Source organism: Elephas maximus, chromosome 4 (assembly GCF_024166365.1).
Source record: "Elephas maximus indicus isolate mEleMax1 chromosome 4, mEleMax1 primary haplotype, whole genome shotgun sequence".
Lineage (NCBI taxonomy): Eukaryota > Metazoa > Chordata > Mammalia > Proboscidea > Elephantidae > Elephas > Elephas maximus.
Window position 1 is genome coordinate 18,168,415 of NC_064822.1, and position 20,526 is coordinate 18,188,940.

Genomic DNA, 20,526 nt, shown 5'->3' on the forward strand with positions numbered 1-20,526 from the left:
TTCACCAGGTAGTATTCAGTTCATTGCTCTGAATAAGGAGATGTACATCATTTCAGTTTCCTGGTCCCAGGTAGTTTAGTTGGAGTGATTTGCCCACCTGACATGAACGCCCTGCTCTGCCCAAGCTCACCCATCCCTGGCAATGACTTTGACTTTCCTGCCTTGGTGCTTTTGTTCTTCCCCATTGCTCTTTCAGATCCTCTCCAGTTTTTAGACAACTGTTGTCAAACTTCAGTGTATGCTAGAATCATCTGGGCTACTTGGGGAAAATGCCAAGCCCCTGGCTGCACTGTCCGAAATCCTGATTCAGGAGATCTGGGCAGGGGCTTATTAATCCATATTCATGAAGAAGAAGCTCCTTGGGTGGTTTTGATGCTGACAGTTGCCTTGCTTCCTCCAGGATGTCCTTCTGCTGCAATTATCAGGGGTCATTGCCTCCCCTAAACTCTTACAGTTAAGGCAGTCACACAACCCACATTGCTACAGCAGCCTTCCACACATCCCTGTCCTCTCATCTCTGTATCTACAGGTGCTGCCTTTTGGTCTGAGGATACACGTTGTGCCTCCCTGCTCCTCATCGTCTCCACCCCCTAGCGGCTCTCTGGAGGCAGTACAGTCTAGTAGTATAGGGTTAGTACGTGGCCATGGGGGATGACTAAACATGTAGAAATCCTGGATCTCCAACTTACGGTCTGTATGTACTTGGCACTTTATTTTTCTAAGCCTCAATTTGTTCATCTGTAAAATGGGACAACAATAACAACTGTTTTTTAGGATTATAGGGTAGATTAACAAAAATAATACAGGCAGTTCCCAGGTTACAACCGAGATCCATTCCTGAGACTGTCTTTAAGAATTTGTAGGTAAATTGGAACAGGTGCATAAGGTTCTTATTTAGCCTTACTTTAGCACAAGAAAGGAGCCCTGGTGGTGCACTGGTTAAGAGATACAGCTGCTAATCAAAAGGTCATGAGTTCGAATGCACCAGCTGCTCCTTGGAATCTCCATGGGGCAGTTCTACTTTGTCCTACAGGGTTGCAGTGAGTTGGAATTGACTCAGCAGCAACAAGGTTGGGTTTTGTTTGTTTTAATGTAAGAAAAGGCTCAAACCTTTTCAGTGATTTAAAAGCTGCACAGGCTGCCAGTGAAGGTGACTGTAATGAAAAATTTGTTGCATTAGGGGTTGGTTCAGTCGTTTCAAAGTAAGGGCAAATTTACATAACATTAAAGGGCAAGTAGGAGTTGTCTGTAGGTCAAATGTTCATAACTGGGGACTTCCTGTGCTCGGAAGGTAGTTGGAATAGCACCTCATGCACACTCAGCCCTTGATAACTGTTAGCTATCATTTATCACATAATGGCTTGTGTTTCTGTTGCAGGGCAAGGCTTCCAGCTCGGGACTAAGCCCTGCCTAGGCTCTTACCTTCTACTGACCAAGGATGACCAGGAGAGGCTCAGAGGTTCCACACAAACAAAGGTTTATTAGCGACAGAAAGAGAGTAAAGGCTCACGAGCGAGGAACAGAGAGGGACCAGGCAATGCTAGCCTCTGTTCCCCAGAACAAAGGTTTTGCTGGGGCTTATATGGGTTTGGTGAGGATAATAATGAATATTTAGTACGTTTCTTTTAAGAGGCGGGTACTTCTCAGAATGGTGGTACATACTAAATCAGGTTGCATGCACATCTGGAATCCAAGATGGAACCCGTAGCAAAGGCTCCTGGGACTGGTAGCGGGACTTATTATGGGGTGGCACGCCTGTGCAGTCCCTCCTGTGGTGCCGGTTTGATTTCTGTTGCCAGTACTTGCATCAGGCAGAAGTCATCCATCAGTCGCCTTGCAGATGTCTGCACACGCTCCAGGGCCGGTTCCTCTGAAAAAATCTTACAAGGGTGGACATTGTTTGTACTTTCCTTATCACACATTCAAGGATGGGGGTTTGCATTAGCCAAACACTTAATATAGTAAATAAGTTGCAAGTTGCAGGTGTCACAGGGGTCCTTGCCTAGGGGCTCAGTCCCTGTTTCCTTCCTATCTCATTTCCTCTTCTGTGTTCTGAACTTGTCTTATTTATCTCCGTATTTCATTAGTGCCTTAATAAATTTTGATTCTTTTTTTTTTCCCCCAGGGGACAGGTGTCGAGAAGAAATAAAAACAGAAATGCTTGAGATAGAGTAGCCTCTCCACCCCACTTCTTCCCCAGGCTTCCCCACACTTTCATGCATAAAGCGGTGAGCAACAGCCTTTCCATTCCTTCCCAACTTTCCTTCAGGGAAGGGCTTCGGGGGCAATGTCTACACAGGCAAGCCTCTGAGAGACAAATTCAGGTTAGTACATTTTTACTGGGGCACACTATGTGCTAGATCTTGCCGCAGCAGAGACTAGTATCAAGTTCTTGCCCTTAAGGCAGGCGCCGAGCTGAGCAAGGGAGAAGCACACGTGAATAGTCACAAAGTGATAGGACCTGTGCTATGAAATCAGAAAGAAAGGAATACCTCATTCTAAAAAGCATGTGTATTGGGGTCAGCAGTCAATAATGTGCATCACTTTAAATAATATTTGTCTAGTATTCAAATTTAGCGTAGCCCCAGACATTGTCATCCAAATTGAAAAAAAAAAATAATACCATATTTAAAAGTGATAAAAGATCAAGCAGATAGTTTAACTAGTGAGAATTTCCTCACCCAAAATTGACTGATGCTTTCACTAAAAATGATTAAACAGCTGATACACATGTAATTTCTCCTTAAGGTTGGCTTTGGGTCCAAAATACACTCAGCGTCTGTGTCAGCAGATGTATATTAAAGGTAAAAGTACCTACATAGTTCTACGTTGTTCACCCTGCTGTTCGGGTTCTTTTAAAGTAAGCTGCACTATCACGTGCGATTGTAGAACATGAGTCGTATCACCAGTGACAGCGTGGTAAGAAAGAGTTAACCAAGATGGAGTTAGAGGGAGAGTTATGGAAAGGTTACCTCGACATACACCTCCTCGGAATTGCGTGCACCTGCTTATTGTATCAAAATGTGTCTATTAAATACCTTACCACTGAGAACACTTTAATTTCCCAAATGACTTAAATAAGTGTGAAGTGTTCCTATATTTTTTCTAAGAAACTTTATGTTTGGACAAGTTAGGATAATAATAATAGTTGTTGTTGTTGTTGTTAGGTGCCGTCGAGTCATTTCTGACTCATAGCGACCCTATGCACAACAGAATGAAACATTGCCCAGTCCTGCGCCATCCTTACAATCATTGTTATGCTTGAGCTCATTGTTGCAGCCACTGTGTCAATCCACCTCGTTGAGGGTCTTCCCCTTTTCCACTGACCCTGTACTCTGCCAAGCATGATGTCCTTCTCCAGGGACCGATCCCTCCTGACAACATGTCCAAAGTATGTAAGACACAGTCTTGCCATCCTTGCTTCTAGGGAGCATTCTGGTTGTACTTCTTCTAAGACAGATTTGTTCACTCTTTTGGCAGTCCATGGTATATTCAATATTCTTCACCAACACCACAATTCAAAGGCATCAACTCTTCTTCGGTCTTCCTTATTCATTGTCCAGCTTTCACATGCATAAGATGCGATTGAAAATACCATAGCTTGGGTCACGCCATGGTAATAATAGTAGCAGCTAATATTTGAGTACTAGGTACTGAGTACACAGTTAAGCATTTTATGTCCATATCTCATTTAACCTTATAGTAACCCTATGATACAGCCACTGTTCCTTTTTAAGCAAAGAGAAAATTGAGGGCTAAATTACATTCCCAGCATCACACAGCTGTTAGTAGCAAAGCCAAGATTTGGTTCTGGGTCTACATGACTTCAGACTGCCTGTTTTGAAGCAGCGTGTTGTATAACCCATTACAGTATAGTAATGCATTAATGATACATGTATTATAACTATTGCGGCATAACAAACCACACCAAAATTCAGTGGCTTAAAACAACAATCGTGTACTCTGCTCATGAACCTGCAAAATAAGCAGCGCTCAGCAGAGATGGCTCATCTATACACCACATAGCATTAGAAGGGGCAGCTCCCCTGGGGCCCAGAGGATCCACCTCCATCAGGGCTCACTCACATGGAGTGCAGGTTGGTGCTGGCTGTGATCCAGGAGCTCAGTCAGGGCTTAGGGCTGGGAACCTTGTTACCTCTCCATGTGACTGTCTCCATGGGCTGCCTCAGTACCCTCCCAGCTGGCTTTTAAGAGGCCAAGACACAGGTACATGGTATTTGATGACCTTCCCTCTGAAGTCACATGCCATCACTTCCACCAGACTCTGTTGGTTGAGTTGATCACAAAATCTCTAGTTCCAAAGGAGAGGACACAGAGCCCACCGCTTGATGGAAGGAGTAGTAAGATCACATTGTAAGAGGAGCCTACAGAATAGGAGATACTGCTGCAACCATCTCTGGAAAGTTCAATCTGCCAAAATATAGCAACACCTACATCCAGGATCCATTATAAATATAACTGAAATACTCAGAACTAGGAAAACAATCATGGAAATGATCTTTGAGAAGTCATGTGCTTCAGAAAAAATTACAGATTGAAGCCCTACTAGAAACTTAATCTCCCTCTTAGAAAACAAGGGTGGCATACGTGTTGCATAACAAACAAATCTCTTGACAGGCAGAGTAGGCAACAGTGGTACCCCACTCAAAGATGGCCGCCAACCACGCCACTTTTAATGTGTGTCGCTCTCCACAGACTTGGCAATAATCCAGTCTCCTGCAGCAGGCTCCTGAAAGGGCTCACTATGCCTCTTCCGAGTCTCCCATTCCAGAGCTTCCACTGTAATTTTTCCCATTCTGTTCGTTATTCCACTTCACCCAAGTTCCAAAAATTTGGGTCTGTTCTGAGACACAGGACTGGCAACATTTTCTTCTGTTACACGTGAGGTCTCTATGAGTTGTAGCCACTCAACGGAACTGCCGTACTGTGAGAGCTGTTGCTTTTGGGGATACATCTTGTTCTCCTCAAATCTACCCCTTTTTAAAAAATACATCATCCAGAAACGTTGTATGGTGAGGCTATAAGCTAGGCCCCTGTGCTGAGAATCAGAATCATGGGTTTAGAGGTAATTGTGATGATTCCTTCTCGTGCAGAAGAGGAAACATGGTGATTGCCCAACTGGGAGACACACAGGCAGAACTCAAGCTCAGTTCTTCTGATTCCAAGTTCAGTGCTTTCTCCACTATGATAAATGTTCTTTGGCTACGATAGATGTTTTTCACTTCTCATGCTTTCATTCAAATTTGTTATTGGCCTCTAGGTGATTTGAGATGTACAATAATTTAATACTCAGATAATTTGAATTATTTAGTTGGACACTGGTTTTCACCAGTCCTCGATTTTGCAATTAATGAGGCCTTATTATATTGTCAGCAGATAAGAATCATTACCAAGACATAAGACTACCTTTTCCATGGAAATGCTGCTACCGAGCAATGCATTAACTAATATTAAGATTGAAGTCTGGGAAGATCATCGTCCGTGTACCGGGATTATCTCTGATGCCTTGTCTTCACTCTGCTTGGATGACTTCTCCAGCAGCATTTCTCCCATCTTCCCAGCTCTGGGTGGACTGTTCAAGAGCGAGGCACAAATGATGGACAGAGAATGGGCTCCATTCACAAATGACCCCTTGCTCCCTTTGCTTGCCCCCCTCCTGCCTCCCTGTCCTTGCTCCCCATCTCCTATGACACATCACAGGTACAGTGCAAACCAAAGTTGAAAGGAGAAAGGAGAATGTGTTGGTATTGGTTCCCAGACTGTCGCGCCCCACCCATATGCAAATCTAACCTTTTTGGTATTTCAACATTATGAACCCAAAGACAAGATTTCAACAGCAAAATATTTACTGAAGGCTTTCTCCTTTATAATCTATTGATTTTAATATCCTGACCACTTTCGTTGAATGTCAGTTTTACCCTGAAGACTGCGATTGCAAATTTGAGCATATTTTTTTTATTTATGCCATTCAAAATATTAGTGTTGGAAATGCATAAAGTTTGAGTCTTGCGATGTTCCTATTTAACATTTATTTTTTCCTATTTGAATAATGCTGGTAATTTGCCATGGTCATCAGGGCCAATAGGCAAAGTGTAGGCAACAAAAAGCAGAAGCTAAAAGACCATTACTTTTTTGTTTTCCCGTTAAGAACAGTAATACACAGCTCATTAAATATGGGGCAGGCTTTCCCACTTAACCTCTGGGACCAGAAGCACCTGATTATCACTAGCATTTAACTAGAAGCCAAAATTCTCTCTCCTCTGACCATTTCCATTCCAAATGCCCAACCCATGCCAAGTGGTACCTTAACAGCCTCAAAGCTGGCTGTCTCAGGCTGTCCCACCCACCTGTGCTCAGTGCCCAGGGGCTTCGGGAGGTAACTTCAGGATTCTTCTCAGCTTTTTCATACTCTTCCCTCCATTGCCGCCACCTCAATCTCACATCCAAAACCTGCTCTCCCCTTAATAAACGGTTTTCCCAAGGCTGTGGAGTCCATTAATGGAATCACATTTCCCACGGTGTAACCGGCTCCCTGGGAGGCCATGAATGACATGTGGAAGACGCATTAACCCTCTTGTGCTGCCAAGGGACCCTTTAGCAGGAACTTTCTAAATTGCCAAATCACCAACAATAATGAGTCCAGCTGATGTCTCTCTTTTTCATATTTAACAAAGAATTTATGTTGTAAATGACTTTTCGGTTGATTATTCCGGCGTTTCGGAGAGGGATTTTACAGTCTCTCTGTTTTTCTCTGTCAGGCTTTCTGCATTGTGATTCATTTCATGCCTGCCCCGTCACCTACCTCCCACCTAGCTCTCCTAACTCCATCCCAGTAACCCACGCCAGCCCCTCCCTCTGGCTGCCCATTCTGGGAGGTTCCATGTGTCCCGAGGCCAGCCCCTTAGATTGTTTGTTACCCTTAGGTTGTCTGGAGAAGGGGCATCACTTTCATGGTGCTTCCACTCAAGGACTGAAACTAAGCCCAGTTACCTGCGACGTTGTCTTCAGTAGCCGTCTTCCTCCCCCTGTAGCACGGCCTCTTTTAATCGTGATGTGCTTGGGCACCTAAGGAGTCCCTGGTCATGAAAACGCATGGCTGCTAACTGAAAGGTTGGAGGTAGGAATCCACTCAGAGGCACTTCGGAAGAAGGCCTGGTGGTCTACTTTGGAAAAATGATCTATTGAAAACCATATGGAGCGCAGTTGTACTCTGACACAAGTGGGATCATCACGAGTTGGAATCCACTCGATGGCAACTGGTTTGGGTTTTGGTTAGGGCAGCTAAAGTATTCCGTCTCTCCTCTGTTCTCCTTCTCTCAGAACGCCCTGTTATCTGTCCACTCCTATCTCAGTATGAACACCTGACTGGTGAGATTAAATTATCACAGAGCACTCTGCCATGCTTTTCATCGTGGTTGGATAAGCAAAAGGAATTGGGGGTCATGGAGTAATTTCTAACAACCAAAAGTTAGGTGCTGGAGATAGACTTAGGGAAACCAGCTGCCTTCTCAGGAGTCCCACAGACGGCTCCCCATCATGGCCCATCTGGAAGGTAGGCTCAGCTTCTCTCTTTCTGTGGAGAGTGCCCAAATGCGGACCCAGGTTGGTCCATAACCTCACCACAGACTCGTCTCTTAGTGCACAGGGTTGCTGCCCACTGCCCTGGGGAGCCTGGGTGGCCGGACCTGGGGCTACCGCGGATTGATTGGTGGCCTGGCCCAACTCACCAGTCCCAGCTTCACAGATCAGCTTTCCCTTTTCCCTATAGAAATTAATGGGGAGTGAGGAGTAGCCTGAGATTTTCATCACCTGCTCAGTACTCTCCCCATTAGCATAAATAAGTAAAGGTGATTGAACCACGAATGTGTTCAGTTTTTAATCACGGAGGGTTTACAATGTAGTGATCAGAATTAAGTTATTTTCTGGGACATTCGTGACATCAACCTTTAAAACAGCAGCTGAGAGTATAGGTTGAGATTTTATAGCATAAGCTTAGAACTTGGACATAAAATAATTGAATTTCTGGCTCAGCTACTTGTTTACTTTAAAAATTTGGCCAAGTTATCAAATCCCTCTGAACCTGTTTCTGCAACTATAAAATGGGAATGTTGTTGTTAGTTGCCTTCGAGTCAGTCCTGACTCACGGAGACCCTGTGCACCCCAGAACAAAACAGTGCCTGGTCCTGCACCATCTTCACAATCTTCCCTATGCGTGAGTCCATTGTTGTGGCCACTGTGCGTTTTGAAGGGGCTCCCCTTTCAGCACGATATTGCGCAATGTTCTCTCGTGATCCATAGAGCTATTGTTGGCTAATCTTCAGAGGTAGATCACCACGCCTTTCCTCCTAGCCTGTCTTACGCTGGGAGCTCTGCTGAAACCTGTCCACCATGGATGACTCTGCTGGTATTTGAAATACCAGTGACGTAGCTTCCAGCATCACATCAACACACAAGCCACCACAGTACAACAAACTGTCAGATAAGTGGTGGATAAAATTGTAATAATAGTGCCTGATTTACACAGTCATTGGTAAGGTTAAATGCTATAATGACTCTCAAGTTCTTAGCACAGTATTAATAGAGTTCTGGTAATAGTGACGGTGTTGATGGTGGTAACAGTAGTAAATAGTAATAGATATGGTATAATAATAATATATTCCATTAACCTTCTCAGGCCCATAATTCTGTCTGAGTCTAACTTACATATGAGAGGTTGGAAATTAAAAAACAAAACATGGCAAACTGCAGGCTCTACAATGACATCTATAAATCTGACCCTGAGACTTCGGATGTTCTCGGTGCCAGGTTCTGCATGGATAGACCTCTCCATGTGCAGTCCACAGGCTCCCGAGGACACTACAGGGACAGCCCTCTCTTTGTGCAGTCCATAGGCTCCCGAGGACACTAGCATGGATGGCCCTCTCGTGTGCAGTTCACAGGCTCCCGAGGACACTATGGGGACAACCCTCTCCATGTGCAGTCCATAGGCTCCCAAGGACACTAACGTGGACAGCCCTCTCCATGTGCAGTCCACAGGCTCCCGAGGACACTAGCGTGGATGGCCCTCTCTGTGTGTAGTCCACAGGCTCCTGAGGACACTATGGGGACAGCCCTCTCTGTGTGCAGTCCACAGCCTCCCGAGGACACTAGCATGGATGGCCCTCTCTGCGTGCAGTCCACAGGCTCCTGAGGACACTAGGGTGGATGGCCCTCGCTGTGTGTAGTCCACAGGCTCCCAAGGACACTAACGTGGACTGCCCTCTCTGCGTGCAGTCCACAGGCTCCCAAGGACACTAGCATGGATGGCCCTCTCTGTGTGTAGTCCACAGGCTCCTGAGGACACTAACGTGGATGGCCCTCTCCGTGTGCAGTCCATCAGGCTGATGTCACTTGCAGACTGCTGTCTAGGCACACTGATACACAGAATTCCTCAAAGGAGGTCCACTTTGTCTAGATGACATCTAAGCTCTCCGTGGGCGGGGACCTCTGCTTGTTTTGTATACTGGTGTATCCCCTGTTGTTATTGTTAATTGCCATCAAGTCAGCTCCAACTCGTGGCAACCTTGTGTATAACAGAACAAAACATTGCCCAGTCCTGCATCATCCTCATGATCTTTGGTATGTTTAAGCCCATTGCTGCAGCCATTGTGTCAAACCATCTCATTGAGGGTCTCCCTTGCCCTTGCTGGCCCTCTACTTCACCAACCATAGTGTCCTTCTCCAGCGATTATTCCCTCCTGATGATGTACCCATAGTAAGCCAGTAGGAATCTCAAACAATATTCTGTGATCCATGCAGTTTTCATTGGCTAATTTTCAGAAGTAGATCACCAGGCCTTTCTTCCTAGTCTGTCTTAGCCTGGAAGCTCCTCTGAAGCCCTGCTGGTATATGAAATAATGGTGGCATAGCTTCCAGCATCACAGCAACATACAAGCCACACAGTAGGACAAAATGACAGACCTGTAGTGTAATTTATCCCTAGTGCTTACAGTAGTGCCTGACCCGGAGAAAGCATTCACTAAATATTGTTGAATTAGTAAATGAACTACTTCATCTGGTGTCAAGGTCCTGTGCTTTATCCCTGTGGCTTTTCTTTTCAATTTCTCATTACTACCCAAATTCTTTACTCAGACCAGACTGATGAACTCATTGTTTTTACCCCAGAAATAAATCTTTCCACTGCTGAACTTCTTCAGGTTATGGCTTCACCCTAGATTGTACTGCTCTCGCAGCTCTTGACAACGTAGATCATATGACTCCTTCAAAGCCTAGACCGATCCCATTACCTACATTTAGCCTGACCACCCCACTCCCATCCGCCAGCCCAGAAGTCACACCTCTCTCTCGTAAACATCTAGACATCTCCGTCTTTACAATGTAGTTGACTCACATGATCATTAACAAAAATAGAGATCATGACAGCTCCTTAACCATTAAGCATTTCGTAAGAATTAACTGAAATAATACAATTAAAGCATTTAGAAAGTACCTGGAAACTTGTAAGCTTTCACTAACATTAGCTATCATTACTATTGCAAACTCTGGTGGCATAGCGGTTAAGAGCTACGACTGCTAACCAGAAGGTGGACAGTTCAAATCCATCAGGCACTCCTTGAATTTTTATCATTACCATTAACCAATACATAGTCAATAAAAATATTGGTCCCTTATCCACAAGGGCTTATAGATTATTGTGAGTGTAAAAATATATATCATATATATATACTACATATATATCATAGATAGAGAGAGAAGGGGAAAAAAAAAACTGTACAGAAAGTACCTAAAAAAAAAAAAAAAAGAACAGCTTATAAGTGTTTTAAAGCTTGGGAGAAAAAAAAAATCCCCACAGGCTCAGACATTTGGGAAGCCTTCAGAAAGGAGCTGGTGTCTAAACTTTGTAGAGAAAGAAACAGGAGTTTTGCTTATCTACGCTCTTTAATGCAAGCTCAAGAGGACAGAAAGAGTGTTAACACATATTTATAAATAGCATACTACCTACCACAGGTCCTTGGACGTAGTAGGCGCCGAGCAAAAGGCTATTAAATAAAGGTATAGTTTTTTTTTTGTTTTTTTTTTTTTAGATTGCTTATACTATGAGATTTCTATGTCTTTGAGGTCGGGGGAAATATTATTGTTTTTGAAAGCAATGACACAACTTGGCCATGTGCACGAAAGGTAGTCTTTAAGTTAAATAGCTTGGTGCTATATTAAGATGAAGGAGCCCGGTGGTGCAAGGATTAAGCGCTCAGCTGCTAACCAAAAGATTGGCAGTTGGAACCCCCCAGCAGCTCTTGCAGGAGAAAAGTCTGGTGATCTACTTCCATAAAGATTACAGCCAAGAAAACTGCATGGGACAGTTCTACACTGTCACAGGGAGCCATTGACTCTGTGACACCCAACAACGACAGCATTTAGATGCATGTAAACATCCTAGGAGATTGAATAAAGCTCCTCACAGCCAGGCGGACATATCCTAGAGGTTGAATTTACAAAATGAATCTCAGAAATGAGCTTGTTTTTTAGCCCTTTAGCTCCTTCTACTATAAACCAAGTGCCAGGTGGGGAGAAAATCAAATTATTTTCCGGGTCTGATTAGTTGGGTTTGTGGTAACCAAAGTTGACTGTATATATTAAATCCCAAGGGATTAAAACATAGAAAATTCCTAGTGTTAAATCAGATTGTAAGTATATGTCTCCCTACGTGAATTCTACATTTCTCTCTGGCTTCTAATACCCCATGTAATCAGTGGAAGCATCATTTGCATACCAAATTTGTTTTAAGCACGAAAAACTACACATAGCAGCAATCATGTATGTGATTTAATTAAACACCAGTCACTTAAAACAGCTGCGGTGAAGGAGACGCAGTGTTGTGGTGAGGGTAGGTGAGGGAAGGAAGGGGTTGTTGAAGGAATGGAAGGATATGGAGCAAAACAACTTGAAGGCTTAGTCTTTCTGGACTTCTCCAAACCCAGAGAACTTGTATTCAGTCCCTCAAAAACCCCTCCAAGTCTGTAAGAAGAAAACTGGAGTCCTATGTAGCAGATGTTCTTCTTTTTGATGGAGATAATTATTCATGATTTTTCTTCCTTCAACTTTTACAACCAGAAAAACTAGAGGACATAGTTCAATGCAAAAATATTCTATAAAATCCTCCATCACAAATCTCATGTTTAAAGTGATGTGGGTTTACCAGTAAGCTATGTGTATGTGTCTAAGAACACAAATACTTTGGTCCCGTTTATATGAGATACCTAGAATAGGTGAAGGCATAGAGACGAAAGTAGATTCATGGTCACCAGAGGCTCGGGGGAGGAAGAGGAATGGGAGTTATTACTTAAGGAATACTGAGTTTAGGTTTGGGATGATGAAAAACATTTGGAAAGAGCAGTGGTTTGCACAACATAATAAATGTAATTAATGTCACTAATTAAAAAATGGTTAAATATGGCAAATTTTTTATATATGTACTTTATTAAATAAAGTTATTTTTTAAAGTATTTTTAGGCCTTTGAACAAGGAAGGGAGAAAAATTTGCAATGAATATTACCCCAGCACCACCCACTCTAAGGCCAACTTTCAGAAATAAAATTAATTAGGATAGCTAAGCTTTTAATGGAGGGGAGCTGTTCCTAACTGCAAAGATAATCACAATGAAGTAAAGATGCTTCATGTTATAACGCAGGAGAAAAGACTTCGTAAAGCAGTTGCAGAATATAAAACTGGCCCTGGTGGTGCAGTGGTTAAGAGCTTGGCTGCTAAACAAAAGGTCAGTAGTTTGAATCCACCAGGCACTCCTTGGAAATCCTATGGGGCATTCTGCTCTGTCCTATAGGATCGCTATGAGTCCAAATCCACTCCACGGCAACAGGTGTGTGTGTGTGTGTGTGTGTGTGTGTGTTTTAACATCAAAGAGATAAATTTTAACCAGTTAACTAAAAATCTTTCTACATTTTAGGTAGTTCTCCACCCAAAGTTTAAAAAAAAAAAAAGGTAAATCTTTGCTTGTTTTTTCTTTTATATAGTCACCTTTATAAAAAGTTAATGAAGAAATACACTTAACATAAATATGAAGTACAACACCCCCTTTCCTCTGCCACACACACACACACAAAGCACAGGAGAGGAAATGTTAAAGAATAAAATGCTCAGGGAGCCTGCCTGGGGCTTGGAGTTGGGAGAGAGAGTCCTCCCCATAATGCCCTGGGGCTAGGGTGGTGGTGTCTGGTGAAGAGGTTACGGAGGCGCCCCCTAGTGACAGTCTCTGACGCCTCCCTGTGCTATTTCTCAGCCCCAGCAGAGCACCATGTTCTTACCAAGAGCAATTGCTCAATTTGTCTTTCCTCGAGGACAGCTTTGCATGAGGGTTAGGTACGCCAGAGATTTCAAAAACCAATCCAGGTGGAACTTTAAAAACAGTATGGTGTATGAAATGAGTAAGACACAAAAGGACAAACTTTGTATGATCCCACTTACATGAAATATCTAGATGAGGCAAATACAAAGAGACAAAAGCCTGTTTGTGGTTACTGCGGGCTGGGGGAGGGGGAAATGGGGAGTCATTACTTAAGGGGGTACAAAGTTTCTGTTTAGGGGGATGAAAAACATGTGAAAATGGTTAGTGGTGATGGCTGCCCACCATGGTGAATGTAATTAATGTCACCGAATTGTACACATAAAAGTGGTTAAAATGGCAAATGTTTTGTTATATATATTTTGCCACAATAATAATAATTTTAAAAACATTAAAAAATTAGTCCAGGAGCAGCCAAATCCTCATCTTTTCGCTGATCCAAAATCAACTGTCACAAAAGCAAGTAACTGTGTCGTGATTTATCTGTATTTTTCGTTGCACATTTGAATTCACAAAACACTGAAAATCACAAATGAAGCGTTCTTTAAGTGGCGCCTGATAGTGGCTATGTACATAGGAAGGATTCTGGCCAGCAGACTGTGAAGGGTGTGGGTACAGGGGGCCCCAGGACGCCCGGCCACACGCGCCCACACGAGGACCTTGCCCCAGGTCACACACAGACAAATGTAGATCCATTGGTAATCTGAACTCCAGTGCTCACGTCAGGATCAGCTGGGAGCTATGATGCAAAGCCATTTGCTATTGATAATAAAGTACCAGACTGTGCACTCTTTGCTTTAACTTGATTACCAGATTTGATTTGCCTTTTCTACAATAAACGCCTCGCCCTCTCTGTTACTCAAATAACACTGTTCTGTAACGTGCAGCATAAAATATTAGTGGCTTAATAAAAATAAAACCCCACGTGGCACAGCAAATGGTTGATTCAGTGGTCCTGCACCCCCTGTTTGGTGGTGCCAACCTGGAGTTCTTCACTGGAACCTTTGTCTTCAGCCAGGGTATAGGGAAGGAGGGAGTCAGAAAAAGAATGCTGAGAACAAATGGTGAAGAAAAAATAAACCAGCTCTTTTTCTGAATTGTTTACCCTTTAGTCAGCCATTTGTGTGCCTTCCAGGTAGCCTCTGAAATTCCATTTATTCATCCATTCGTTCATTCAAGATGTTTATCATTACCGATGACACCCATGGTCACACGTAGTACTATGGCAGGGGCAAGAAAACCCAGAAGAAATACAGGGTGTGATCCCCCATCTTGATTGTATCATTAAGCTGCAGAGTTAAGTCATGCTGTCGCCTAGTCGATTCTGACTCCTACCACCCCTGCAGGACAGAGCGGAACTGCCCCATAGTGTTTCCAACGCTGTGATCTTTATGGAAGCAGATTGCCACATCTTTCTCCTGCAGAGCAGCTGGTGAGTTCGAACTGCCGACTTTTCCGTTAGCAGCCGAGCGCTTAGCCACTGCGCCACCAGGGCTCCTTGTTATATCATTACAAACATGAAACTGTTAGGTAATCATGCAGAACAAAATAAAAATCGATCCCCAAATGGATGCCATAGGAGTGCTAGGACAAGCTAAAGACAGTGACGAGGGTAATAACAAACCTCCAAGTGGTAGCAGGGAGGGGAGGAGCAAATCCAGTCACTTTTACCTGAGGACAGAGTTGTAAGAGACTGGAAGTGAGGCCAGACATAAAAGATTGGGAAACAGGTTATGGGGTCCAAGCTTAGAGTCAGGTGTGTGCTGGGTGCATTGGGAACCCACCGTGAAAGGCCCTCTCCCATGAAGTGGTACAGTAACATTAACCTTGACACCAGCCTGGCCACGGTAATGTGGCACCATGGTCCCCCCAGGATGTGGTGGCAGGCACCATGGCCCCACATTACCACTCTCACAGCTGGCAGCTGCTTCCCAGGGTTCCTATGGGGGCGCTGGGGGTGGGAAACCTCTTGGTGAGTGATTTCACCGCACTGCTTTGTTCTGTTTGAGGCAGTCTCTGACAGTCACAAGGTCCTTGTCACTCTTGGAGAGGACTAAACAACACAATTCACCTGAAGTCCCACTGGCCCTTGCACTCCTTGCCAAGCTGGGTGAGTCGAAGAACACTTCATCTGTGGAAACACTGAAATCCAAGCCAAAATGTGATTTGTTCTGCTTCAGCATTTCCTCAAATGACTCCATTAGGGAGTGGATGTGGCTCAGGGCTAATTAGTTTGTAATGGGTGCAAAGCATCCTGGGATGCAGGCCTGAAGGGCACCAGGGGAGCCAGGGCCCTCACGGGGCCTCTGTGAGCAATTTGCTCCTTCTCAAGATGATAGTGCACGTTCATTTTTTATTGGTGGCATCATTTTTTGTTATAAATGGAGCTGGTCCATGTGAACCCACAGAAGGAACTAAACCTGTGACATTACTTGAAGAGAAAATGCTGCTTTTTTTGCAGTCTGGTCAGGAGTTCAACATGGAGGGTTTGAGTCAAGACTGCTGGGTTTCAATCCTGTCTCTGCTACTCTCTGGCTATGTAACTTTGGCTAAATTGCTTCAACTGTTTAAGCCTCAGTTTCCTCAATAGTTAAAAAAGGATAATATTAGTAGCTTTTCTTATAAAAGGATTAAATGGAATACTAGGTATAAAGGGCTCAGCACAGTACCTGACGAATTTTAAGTCTCTGTTATTATTATTTTCCACCACTATCTGTCAGTTGTCTACTGTGATGGCTTTCATGTTGCTGTGATTCTGGGAGCTATGCCCCTGATATTTCAAATACCACCAGGGTCACCCATGGTGGACAGGTTTCAGTGGAGCTTCCAGACTAACATAAATGAAGAATAACAGCCTAGCAATCTGGTTCCAAAATTAGTCAAGGAAAACCTTATGGATTACAAAAGAACTTGGTCAGATTCACATGCTTTGGGCATGTCATCAGGAAGGATCGATCACTAGAGGAGGACATCGTGTTTGGTGAAGTAGAGGGCAAGTGAGGGCCAGTGAGGACATCATGTTCGGTGAGATGGATGGGCACGATAGCGGCAATGATGGACTCACACATGCTGAAGATCATGAGAATGACAGAGGACCAGAAAACTAACGTTTCATTCTGTTGTATATGCGGTCTCCATAAATCGGAGTTGACGGCAGCTATCTGGCTATTGTTACCTGAGGATTTTATGTCTGCAAGGGAAGTAAGATTTATAGCCTAGTAAACTCTATGGGGCAGTTCTACTCTGTCCTATAGGGTCACTATGAATCAGCTGTGGGTTTGGTTGGTGTTCCATAGGGCAGCCCCAGGAGGCACAAATGGTTTGTGTTCCACTACCAACCTAAACGTTGGCGGTTTGAACCCACCCAAAGGTGCCACAGAAGACTGGCCTGGCGATCTGCTACTGTAAAGATTACAGATAAGAAAGCCCTATGGAGCAGTTCTAATCTGTAACACTGGGGTCACCATGAGTCAGAATCAATGGGTTTATTTATTTATTTATTTTAATTTGGTGCTTCATGGGAATTCGTCCTTCAGAAGACAGGAAGAGGCACTGGGGGGTTTGAGCTTGTGGTTGCCAAGCCTCACCTATGCATGCAACCCTGCTTGGATTTGGTGTAGAGATGTTGTTGTTGAATGAAAAGTCAACTCAGCTGTCCATTTAAAGAAAGTGTTGAGAAGCTGTCTTTTAAGATACTCAGTTAGCCTCCCTGGTTAGTAACCTCACTGGTTACTACTAGTTAGCCTCGCCCCCTGCCAGGTGTTCCCTGAAGTCAGGTGACAGGCTACACCCTCTTAGCCTCCTCTATCTCCTCCAGAGAGACCGAAAGGCAGAGTGGAAAGAGCACAGGCTGTGTTGGACTGACCCATGCTTGCTAGCATTACACCTTGAGGAAGTGATTTATTTTTGTTGGGGCCTTAAATCTTTGAAATGGGAGAATGAAACCTACCTTTCGTTACACTAGTGAGGACCAAGCACACTGTAGTAAAAGCTACCACCTTGTGTCTTACACATGGTGGATGTTCAATAAATGGTAGCTGTTTTACATTGAGATTATTATTTGGGGCACTCAGTGAAGAGTAAGGAATCAGTTCATCTTCCCACTCAAATTAAGAACTCGGGTTTCTACTAAGACTCATAGGAATTAACAAATTCATGCTTCTGTGAAAAACAGACACCCCCTTTTTTGAAGCCTGAGGTTGAAAAAGTAGTGTTGTGGGCTGAACGGTGGCCCAGAAAAAGATCTGTCCATGTCCTAATCCCCAGAGTCTGTGAGTGTTACCTTATCTGGAAAAAGGAGCTTTGCAAATGTAGTTACACTAAAGATCCTGAAATGAGGAAATTATCTTGAATTATCAGGGTGAGCATGAAATCCAATGACAAGAGTTCTTAGAAGAGCCACACAGAGGAGAAGACAGACAGAGGAAAAGGCAGACAGAGAACAAGACAGACAGAGGACATGACAGACAGAAGATATGACAGAGGACAAGACAGAGAGCAAGACAGAGGACATGACAGACAGAGGACAAGACAGACAGAGAACAAGACAAAGGATGTGATAGAGGACATGACAGAGGACAAGACAGACAGAGGACAAGACAGACAGAAGACAAGACAGACACAGGACAAGACAGAGAACAAGACAGACAGAGGACATGACAAAGGACAAGACAGACAGAAGACAAGACAGACACAGGACAAGGCAGACAGAGGACAAGACAGAGGACAAGACAGGGAACAAGACAGACAGGGGACATGACAGAGAAGACAGAGGACATGACACACAGAGGACAAGACAGACACAGGACAAGACAGAGAACAATACAGACAGAGGACATGACAGACAGAAAAGACAGACAGAGGACAAGACAAACAGAGGACAAGACAAAACAAGACAGACAGAAGCCATGACAGAGGACATGACAGAGGACATGACAGAGGAGACAGAGGACAAGACACAGAACAAAACAGAGGACATGGCAGAGGACAAGACAGACAGAGGACACAACAGAAGGAGGACATAACAAATGGAGGTCATGACAGATGGAGGACAAGACAGAGGACATGACAGACAGAGGACATAACAGAGAAGACAGACAGAGGACATGAGAGTGAAGTGAAGATAAAGGCAGAGACTGGAGTGATGTGGTCACAAGCCCAGGGAGCCGGCAGCCCTCAGAGGCTGAGAAAGACAAGATTCTACCTGGAGACTCCAGAGGTCGGGCAGCTTTTCAGTAACCTTGGTTTCAGATTTCTGGTTTCCAGAACAGCAAGACTCAAGTTCTGTTGTTTTAAGCCACAACTGGTTATTTTTTGTGGGGGGGGTTAGTTTATAGTAATTTGTTAGGACAGCCACAGCCAAATAATACCCAGTGTGTCTAGGGACATGTGCCCTTGACCTCAGTGTCCAGGTTATGAAAGGACAGCAGCCTCTGGGATTCGTCTCTAACACACTGTGAGTCCAGGGCATTTTGAGGCTAGTGAACCTGTTCTGCACAATGCAGTAATGGTAGGCACATGACATGCACTTGTCAAAACCTAAATGTACAACCTGAAGTGTGAACCCTAATGTAGACTGTGGACTTCAGTTAATAATAATAATCCATAATGAACAATTTTTAAATTTAAACAGACTTGTAGTTTTTTTTTTACTATGACAAAATCTAAAACTGCTCTAAAAAATAAAGTGTGTTAGAAACATGCTGTGGCTCTGTGCTAGTACCTGGAGGTCACAGTTTCCAGGGAGGGAGTGCTGAGCTGGGGAGCCCTCAACAACACACAGGAGCCTTGCACAGTTCTTCCTAAATAGTCGGCCCTCCACCCACTCCAACTGGAAGAGCTTAAGTGATTACGGAAGGGAGAGTAATACTTGTTCTTTACACCCACCTGAGGAAAGCCTAATTGTATGACATTTATTATTTGCGGGGTTTTCCCTAGTTATCTACAGCACGGCTTAAAAGCTAACGAGCGCTTGCCGTCCCAGCCAGAGCAGCATATGGGACAGGCTGCGAACCCTCAGAGCGCCCGGCTGTGCTGTCCCTGCATTTGTTATTGCTGACGGGAGAGGTAAAAAGGCGACTTGACTATTTTTGTGGCAGATGGTTTTATTTTCAGGAGGCAGGTTTGCTTTCATAAATTTGGGTGCTCATTTGTTCATGAAAGTGTTTTATTGCTTACAAATGGGATTGTAAAACACTATATTTATCTGAGAACTGTTTGTGTATTTATCAGTGGTGATGTCTACACAATATCAAAACATGCCCACCTAAAAAGTGGAAATCCACTCCGTCACACAAAGTACTGTCTGCACCAGCTATGGATAAGCTGATGTTTTGTTTTGCCTACATACTATTTAGCCAATGGCTACAGGTACAGAAGGGACTGGGGGAAATAACAATAACAACAATAAAAATAACTACAGTTTTTGAGCACTTCCTAAGCATTTAAAATGCATTAATTTATTTCTCACAAAAACATTGTCAGATAGAAACTAAGAAGACTGGTTTAGAAAGTAGGAAAATGGGGGCTTAGAGGCTTTGAGTAACTTACACAAGCTATTAAGTCGCAGAACTGGGATTTAAATCCAGCTTCTCCAACTGCAAAGCTTAGGATCACCACCATCCACCCTGTCTCCTAATAAAAGGGTACAAAGTGGTACCATATACAGGAAAAGGGCAAAATCTCAGCTGTGAAACTAGAAGAGAATTGCTAAAGCACATGGATAAAAAAAAAAAAAAAAGCACATGGGTAGAATGACTAAATCCTCTTTGCTTGTTTTTAATAATTGGTTGCTTTAATAGAGGGAGTGATGGAGTCCTTTTAGGGAAACTGAACAACTAGGATATATTAACGTGCTGTGTTTTCCAGTATAAGGTGTGTGCATGTGAGTATGTGTGCAAGTGTGTGTGTGAGACAGTGTGTGAATGTGTGTGAGAGTGTGTGAGTGTATGTGTGTGTGTGTGTGTGTGTTAGAGACAGAGAGCTTGTACCAGCAGAAAGGTGAGGAGGAGGAGGCTGTCTCGTGAGCAGCAGGGGCACTGGGCCAGGAGAGGACCCTGAGATGTGTGGAGTGTTTAGCTATTGCAACACTGAGCCCCACAAATTGTCCAATGTGTACAGGTCCCCCCTCTCTCCAGGATTCTATCAAA

General features: G+C 43.9%; 1 protein-coding gene across 1 annotated transcript in view; it reads left to right on the plus strand.

Moving 5' to 3' along the window:
• Positions 1-20,526, plus strand: part of ADARB2 (adenosine deaminase RNA specific B2 (inactive)) — a 333,805-nt gene that overhangs the window by 146,306 nt on the left and 166,973 nt on the right. The gene's annotated exons all lie outside the window — the stretch shown is intronic.